Here is a 9,053-nt window from a genome sequence, read left to right on the forward strand (position 1 = left end):
GTATTAGTTTGTCACGCAGTCGTAAATGCAGTGCTTAATTTGAAGGAGAGAAAAAAACAAGCATTGGAAATGCAATAGGTCTCGCAATAGAAAAGTTTGAGGTTTTGGTGTGGTAAATTTAAATATTATTTACATTTTTTTATGTTGTGCAAAATGTAAAAGTTTTTTTTGTTATTATAAATGCCAATAGTTATAAAATTATCAAATGTTACATCTATAGCATTAGTAAAGGTACATGTTTAGTTTTCCCCTGTCTTACATGTATTGATCTGACAAATCACGTTTCAAAAATTAATAGCTTTGTTATTTACAATGCCAATAGTTTTATCTTTCGCAAATGTGACACCTATTGTAACACAATATGTGTTGTAGCACTGAGTGGTATTTGGAGTGTATGTTGCATTGAGCGTAGTGTAATTATGTGGCGTGTAATTATGTGGTACTGAGTGGGATTTGGAGTGTATGTTGCATTCAGTGCTGTGTAATTAAGTGGCGTATAATTATGTGGCACTAAGTGGGATTTGGAGTATGTTGCATTGAGTTTAGTGTAATTATGTGGTGTGTAATTATGTGGCACTGAGTGGGATTTGGAGTGTATGTTGTAGTCAGTAGAGTGTAATTTTGTGGCATGTAATGTGGCACTGAGTGGCATTTGGAGTGTATGTTGCATTGAGTGCAGTGTAATTATGTGGTGTGTAATTCTATGGCACTGAGTGGTATTTGTAGTGTATGTTGCATTGAGCGTAGTGTAATTATGTGGAGTGTAATTATGTGTCACTGAGTGGTATTTAGAGTGTATGTTGCATTGAGTGCAGTGTAATTATGTGGCGTGTAATTATGTGGCACTCAGTGGGATTTGGAGTGTATGTTGCATTGAGTGCAGTGTAATTACATGGCGTGCAATTATACGGCACTGAGTGGTATTTGGAGTGTATGTTGCATTGAGTGCAGTGTAACTGTGTGGATTGTAATTATGTGGCACTGAGTGGGATTTGGAGTGTATGTTGCATTGAGTGCTGTGTAATTATGTGGGGTGTAATTATGTGGCACTGAGTGTTATTTGGAGTGTATGTTGCATTGAGTAGAGTGTAATTATGTTGCGTGTAATTATGTGGCACTGAGTGGTATTATGAGGAGTGTATGTTGTATTCAGTAGCGTTTAATTGTGTGGCTTGTAATTATGTGGCACTGAGTGGTATTTTGTGGAGTGTGTTGCATTCAGACAAGTGTAATTATGTGGTGTGTAATTATGTGGCACTGAGTGGTATTTGGAGTGTATGTTGCATTGAGTGCCGTGTAATTATGTGGCATATAACTATATGACACTGAGTGGTATTTGGAGTGTATGTTGCATTGAGTGCAATGTAATTATGTAGCATATCATTATGTGGCACTGAGTGGTATTGTGTGGAGTGTTTGAGGTATTCAGTAGATTGTAATTGTGTGGCTTGTAATTATGTGGCACTGAGTGGTATTGTTTGGAGTGTATGTTGCATTGAGTGCAGTGTAATTATGTAACATAATTATGTGGCACTGAGTGGTATTGTGTGGATGTGTCTTGCATTCAGTAGAGTGTAATTATGTGGCACTGAGTGGTATTTGGAGTGTATGTTGCATTCAGTGCAGTGTAATTATGTGGCATGTAATTATGTGGCACTGAGTGGTATTGTGTGGAGTGTGTTGCATTCAGTAGAGTGTAATTATGCGGTGTGTAATTATGTGGCACTGAGTGGTATTTGGAGAGTATGTTGCATTGAGTGCAGTGTAATTATGTAGCATATAATTATGTGGCACTGAGTGGTATTGTGTCTTGCTATGCTATGCTTTGTTATGCTATGCTATGTTTTGTTATGCTATGCAATGCTTTGTTGTGTTTTATTATGCTACGCTTTGTTTTGCTATGCTATGTTTTGTTATGCTATGTTTTGTTATGCTATGCTATGCTAGGTTTTGTTATGCTATGCTAAGCTTTGTTTTGTTTTGTTATGCTATGCTGTGTTTCGTTAAGCTATGCTATGTTTTGTTGTGTTTTGCCATGTTTTGTTATGCTATGTGTTGTGTTTTGTTATGCTATGTGTTATGTTATGTTATATAATGTTATGCTATGCTATGGTTTGTTTTGCTATCCTATGCTTTGTTTTTAATGCTATGCTATGTTTAGTTTTGCTATCCTATGCTTTGATTTGTTATGCTATGCTATGTTTTGTTATGCTATGTTTTGTTGTGTTTTGCTATGCTATGCTTTGTTATGATATGTTTTGTTATGCTATGCAATGTTTTGTTGTGTTTTATTATGCTATGCTTTGTTTTGCTATGCTATGTTTTGTTATGCTATGTTTTGTTATGCTATGCTATGCTATGTTGTGTTATGCTATGCTAAGCTTTGTTTTGTTATCCTATGCTATGTTGTGTTTTGTTATGCTATGTTTTGTTGTGTTTTGTTGTGCTAAGTTATGTTATGTTTTGATATGCTGTGTTATGCTATGTTTTGTTATGTATGCTGTGTTTTGTTATACTATGCTTTGTGTTTTTCTATGTTTTGTTATGTTTTATCTTATGATATGTTTTGTTGTGTATTTTTATACTATGTTTTGTTTTGCTATGCTTTGTTATGTTTTGTTATGCTATGTTTTGTTGTGTTTTGTTATGCTATGCAATGTGTGTTGTTTTGCTATGCTTTGGTATGTTTTGTTATGCTATGTTTTGTTGTGTTTTGTTATGCTATGCTTCGTTGTGTTTTGCTATGCTATTTCTTGTTTTGTTATGCTAGGTTTTGTTTTGCTATCCTATGCTTTGTTTTGTTATGCTATGCTATGTTTTGCTATGCTAGGTTTTGTTATGCTATGCTGGTGAGGGAGGGGGTGTGAGGGTCAGTGAGGGTGTGTGAGGGTTAGGGGGTGTGAGGGTGAGGGTGTGTGAGGGTGAGAGGGTCGTGAGGGTGAGTGAGGGTGTGAGGGTGTGGGTGTGAGGTGGAGGGTGAGGGGTTTGAAGGTGAGGGGTGTGAGGGTGAGAGGTGTGAGGGTGAGGGTGATGGGGTGTGAGGGTGGGGGATGTGAGGGTGAGTGGGTGTGTGAGGGGGTGTGAAGGTGTGTGAGGGTGGGTGAGGGTGTGTGAGGGTGTGTGAGGGTGAGTGAGGGTGTGTGAGGGTGAGGGGGTGTGAGGGTGACTGAGGGTGAGGGGGTGAGGGTAAGGGTGTGTGAGGGTGAGGGGGTGAGGGTGAGGGGTGTGAGGGTGAGGGTGGGTGAGGGTGAGTGGGTTGTGAGGGGTGAGGGTGTGAGGGTGAGTGAGGGTGTGTGAGGATGAGGGGGTGAGGGTGAGTGAGGGTGTGAGGGTGGGTGAGGGTGAGTGAGGCTGGGTGAGGGTGAGAGGATGTGAGGGTATGTGATGGTGAGGAGGTGTGAGGGTGAAGGTGGGTGAGGGTGGGTGAGGGGTGAGGGGGTGTGAGGGTGAGGGGTGTGAGGGTGAAGGGGTGAGGGGGTTTGGGTGTGTGAGGGTGAATGAGGGGGTGTGAGGGTGAGGGTGTGTGAGGGGGTGTGATGGTGAGGGGGTGTGAGGATGAGTGAGGGTGTGAGGGTTAGGGGGTGTGAGGGTGACTGAGGGTGTGTGAGGGTGAGGGTGTGTGAGGGTGAGCGGGGTGAGGGTGAAGGGGTGAGGGTGAGGGGTCTGAGGTTGAGGGGGGTGAGGGTGTGTGAGGGTGAGGGTGTGTGAGGGTGAGGGGGTGTGAGGGTGAGGGTGGGTGAGGGTGAGAGGGTTGTGAGGGGGGTGAGGGTGAGTGAGGATGAGGGGGTGAAGGTGAGGGGGGTGAGGGGGTGTGGGTGTGTGAGGGGGTGAGGGTGAGTGAGGGGTGTGAGGGTGAGTGGGTGTGAGGGGGTGTGAGGGTGAGGGTGTTTGAGGGGGTGTGAGGGCGAGTGAGGGTGAGTGAGGGTGTGAGGGTTAGGGGGTGTGAGGGTGACTGAGGGTGTGTGAGGGTGAGGGTGTGTGAGGGTGAGGGGGGTGAGGATGAGGGGGACTGAGGTTGAGGGGGGTGAGGGTGTTTGAGGGTGAGGGTGTGTGAGGGGGAGGGGGAGGGTGGGTGAGGGTGGGAGGGTTGTGAGGGGGGTGAGATTGTGAGGGTGAGTGAGGATGAGGGGGTGAGGGTGAGAGAGGGTGAGGGGGTGTGAGGGTGGGTGAGGGTGTGAGGGTGGGGGAGTGAGGGTGTGTGAGGGTGAGAGGATGTGAGGATAGCTGATGGTGAGGAAGTGTGAGTGTGAGGGTGACTGAGGGTGTGTGAGGGTGAGGAGATGAGGGTAAGGGAGTGTGAGGGTGAGTGGGTGTGTGAGGGTGTGTGAGGGTGGATGAGAGGTGTGAGGGTGAGGGTTAGTGAGGGGGTGTGAGGGTGAGTGAGGGGGGTGAGGGTGAGGGGGGTGAGGGTGAGGGGGTGTGAGGGTGAGGATGTGAAGGTGACAGGGTGTGTCAGGGTGAGGGGATGAGGGTAAGGGTGTGTGAGGGTGAGGAGTGTGAGGGTGAGAGGGTTGTGGGGGGGGTGAGGGTGTAAGGGTGAGTGAGGGTGTGTGAGGATGAGGGGGTGAGGGGGTGAAATGGCCTTGGTACTGTGTGAAGCAACATCTAGGTCCCTTTGGCTGTATGCCTCTATGAAAAAAAAATAACACCTCAAATGGCTGGGCTCCGCGGTTGCAATGGACTGTGCTTACGACACAATTCAACAAGCACTGGCAAAGGCAGAAGCTAAACGGCGGAGAGAGGGGCCTCATCCTGCACAACAGGGCACTGAGCTGTGAAAGGTGCTGAACGAACTGTTGCACAGGGAAAAGGATCTTCATATAACCTCACCCTATCACAACACCCAGTCGGAAAATAATGTCACACTCATGCAGCCTTCCTTACCTTGCCATGACTATCGTACCAGCGGATAAAAAAGGCAACAACAAATGGCTGAACCAAAAGCACACTCTCTGTGTACTGTGTGGTAAAATGGCATCTCTGATGAATAACTACAGCTGTCTGTCCGCAAGACCTAAAAACATTAAATTGCACAAGTCTGCAACACTGATTAAGAATTCAATTTTCATACTGCCATGTGATGCTAAAAAGAAAGAAACTGAACGTTGTTATCCGGTAATTCGTCCTAGTCATCGATTTCAAACAAATTAAATGCCTGTTTTGAATAGGTTAGTTTTGGAAACCAAATTCTTAGCTGTCAATAGCCACTGCTAGTTAAAAAAAAAGGAGACATGGCCTGGCGGCCGTGAAACGGAAAGCACGGCCGGCCAGCCGTGAAAAAGCCTTTGATGCAGCAGGGGGCAATTAGGGGAGGAGAATGGCTGGGCTGAGGCAGAGCGCAAAGCCTTTGATGTAGCAGGGGGCAGAGCGGGAAGAGCTGCTGACGATTTGATGCTGTGCATGCGCATTTTAACTCATTGCGCTTGCGCATTGAGCTAAAAGCGCACATGCACTGCATCAAATTTCCAGTCTGGTTAAACTCTGGATAAGCCCCTTAATCTCTCACCAGCTCGAATGCGCAAGCGCATCGGCAGGCGAGACCTAAAAAGGTCCCTTGTCAGGAGGCCACTGCCGCTCGCACCACGTATTGCTCCCACTAATGCTGCCAATGACAGTACTATCACTTTTAGCCATCACACTCATACAAGTTCGACCATTCAGACTATGAATATATATTAAAATGACAAATACACGCCGCCCAAACTATTCGTATTACTCTGGGATGCAGGTATTTGTGATTTTAATGTATATTCAATTATTATATTAAACAACAGCTGTTGTGCTCCTCAGAAAATAAGACAAACCGCGAGAAACACTGCTTACAACGCATGCATTACAAAGCGTGTCATTACAACAAACGTTTTACAACGCAACATCCATTACAACGCATGTCATTACATCGCTTAATCCATTACAACGCATTCCCCAAAGTAACGCCCCAGCAGAGTTAGAATAGTAATTGTGTTGTAATGAATTATGCGTTGTAATGACATGCGTTGCATGGGATTTTGCGATGTAAAAAATTTGTTGTAATGACAGGTGTTGTAACGCGTGCGTTGTAAAGTGTCATATTCAAACAGTGTCACCAAGTGGCAGGCTGTCATAAGAGTTGGTTGACAATCAAGTGCTGGTGTCAGATGCAGGAAACCGCAGGCTCAAATTTAGCAGTGGCTGTGCTGCTCTGCGTGAAAAGCAGAGAGCAGGAGAGCGCCATATGTACAGAAATATGGCACTCTCCACCGGTCTCCCTAAAGCCAGCGCATAAACGTGCAGCCACAGACACACCTTATGCACCATAGTGCAAGCGCGTCTCCTTGAATCTAGCATACCCTTCTAGCACAATATACTATGCTTAGACTAGCTTTAAACCTTTCCCACTTTGTATGTGTGCTGTTCAGTGCAGCACACATGCAAAGTCAGAAAAGAAAGAAGAAATAAAAGCATTTCTCCTTCTTAGAGTCTATCTGAAATTGGTGTAATTCTCTGACGCTAAACTTTGTCTACTTTTTCAAGTAAATAGGGTTTGGATTAAAAAAAGCTTGGATGATTGCATAGAAACGCCCATGCACCACCCATGGCATGTCCCCTTGGCGCTAAGTAATGCACAGCAGCGCTCTGCATTACTTTCAAGTTATTTTCCAGAGTAAAACAGGTTTTACGCTAGAAAGTAAATAGGTGAAAAAAGATTTAGCATTGTTTTGCTTCACTTTTGTGACACAAACACAGAGTAAAATATTAGTAAATAGACCACTTTGTAACCAGAAATCGTCAGTGTTTTACCAGAAATTGTGGGCCAAGCAAATGGTAGAGAAAACGAGTAAGGGAGCAGAGGCTCTTAAAAAAGTTAAATTGCCTGGCCGACTTAAGGATATTTAGGAGCCTCTTTACTAAGATTTTACGCCCTTTTGCCATCACAAAAGTGAAGCAAAACTATGCTAAATCTTTATTCATCTATTTACTATCCAGTGTTTTTAAATGTTCTCATGTAAACATATGAGTTGAGCAAAATATATAACAAAGTGATAGTGTCCTTTCCTTATCACAGCGTATACGCTTTACAAAATGGGAAGCATGTCTTCTAGCTGCACCTTTAAGGACATAAACACTTAGCCAGGAACGTAACTTCAGTCACTTTTGTTTAAAGTTGCACAGAATTGTACAGTTTTGACAAACTTGTGAAATACGTCCCAGTGCATATGTGCGGGCTCAGTAAAAAACGAGAAAAACAATGTGCCTTTTCCTTCCTTTCTCATACTATATTAGTTTTACTTAAAGGGAAGTATATTTTTTTCAGCTTTACCCACGAGAATGTGAAAACCCAGACAAGAACGTGATGGCTGCCATGACTGGTTCAAATTACATATAATTGTTTCCAATTAAGGTCAGTGCAGGAGTATTTACACCACTACACCTTGCTTTTGTAACACTTGGTGTGGCAATGGGCAGGTAAGGCCTAGCGCAAACGCAGCGCAGAAATAACTGGGACACATACAATTTTTACTTGTGTTTGCCCCACGTGAGGGTGCTCCCCCTTTTATTAACCCCGCAGGCCACGCCTGACCTGCCGATGACGCAGTCGTAGTACCAGCTAACGAGCTGGACCAGATGACCGCTAACCATTATATCCCTCTCCAACTTGGTTCCTGAACAACGAAAACTTCGGAAAAGTCTAATACAAATAAACAGTTCAGATGCAACAGTCTCTCGTGTCTCAACACACAAAGTCCTGGAGTCGCCGGTTGGGGCGAGGATTAGGTCTGAGACTATAACGATGTTGCTCTCCTCGGATGGATGGTTCACTTTGGGTCAGTCTGCTTTGAGAAGAACAAAGAGGCAGGGGTCTAGGGGTTGCTGAGTTTGGAGCATCGTCATTTTCTTCTCCCCTGTCCTGAGTGTCCCCGCCCAGGAGCTGTTCCGAGACACTTCTTCGCTCCTTCTTTGGGCGGTCACCATCGTTCCATTGCTGGTTACCACTGTCCAGGTGCCTGGTTCATGCACTATACGGAACATTTCCCTGGGCCGGCGGTCTTTTAGTAGAACAGTGGTACCCGGCCGGAGTGACCTGGGTGTGGCGTGGCGTCCGACGCTTGCTCTGTGATTCTGCCGCTCCCGTCTTGCTTTGGTCTCCTCAACGTCCGGGGGTCAGGACGTCCACCCTGGGCACGTAGGGATCAAGTCTCTCTGTGGCCCTCTGAACATGAGGGACCAGGGGCACCGCAGTGTGGTGCAATGTCGGGTGCTTCTGTACTCTCTGAGGAACTCGTGAAGATGCCGTTCAGGATCCGCTTGTTCCACACTGGCAATCCGGAGCATTTTGTTTAAGGTCCTCATAAACTGCTCTACGTCTGCTTTGGCTTGGGTCCTTTGGGGCGTGACACGGCAGTGCTGGATCCCTCATTGAGAGAGGAAACCAGCATACTCAGCCCCTTGGAATGGGGGACCATTGTCGCTCCAGATCTCCATGGGGAACCCAAAAGTGGCAATTCTTCTCCAAGATGGGAGTCACATGGGCAAAGTCGGTCGACATGATTGGTTGCACTATAGGGTATTTAGAGAACCCATCTGCTAAGTCGAGCCTGTTCTTCCCTCCAGGGAAACTCGCACAAGCTATGCTCACTTTCGACCATGGGATGGTGCAGGCCTCTTCAGGGACTAAGGGTTTTAGAAATAGGGGTCTCTAGTTGGCAATGGCTGGCCACTGTTAAGTAGGGACCCTTCTTCCTAAGTCAGAGTAAGGGGGCTACACCCTTTGATAACCCCTGCTCAACTCTGTGGTAACGTAGCACGAGCAGCTAGGCTTATCTCAGAGGCAGTGTGTAAAGAATTTATGATCATACACAGTAACACAGTGAGGAACACCACAAAGGGACACCACACTAGTAGTTATAAAAATTAAGTATCTTTATATATAGATTTAACACAAGACCAATAACGTTAAAAAGCCACAATACTGTAAAATAGGATTATTCTTGAAATGCTGTAAAAAAGTTCAGAGTGTGCAAATAGGAGTTCAATTCAAGGCAGTGGTCTCTATGACCCTTTTACTTACAAAG

This window comes from Lissotriton vulgaris, chromosome 3_1, assembly GCF_964263255.1.
Source record: "Lissotriton vulgaris chromosome 3_1, aLisVul1.2, whole genome shotgun sequence".
NCBI lineage: Eukaryota > Metazoa > Chordata > Amphibia > Caudata > Salamandridae > Lissotriton > Lissotriton vulgaris.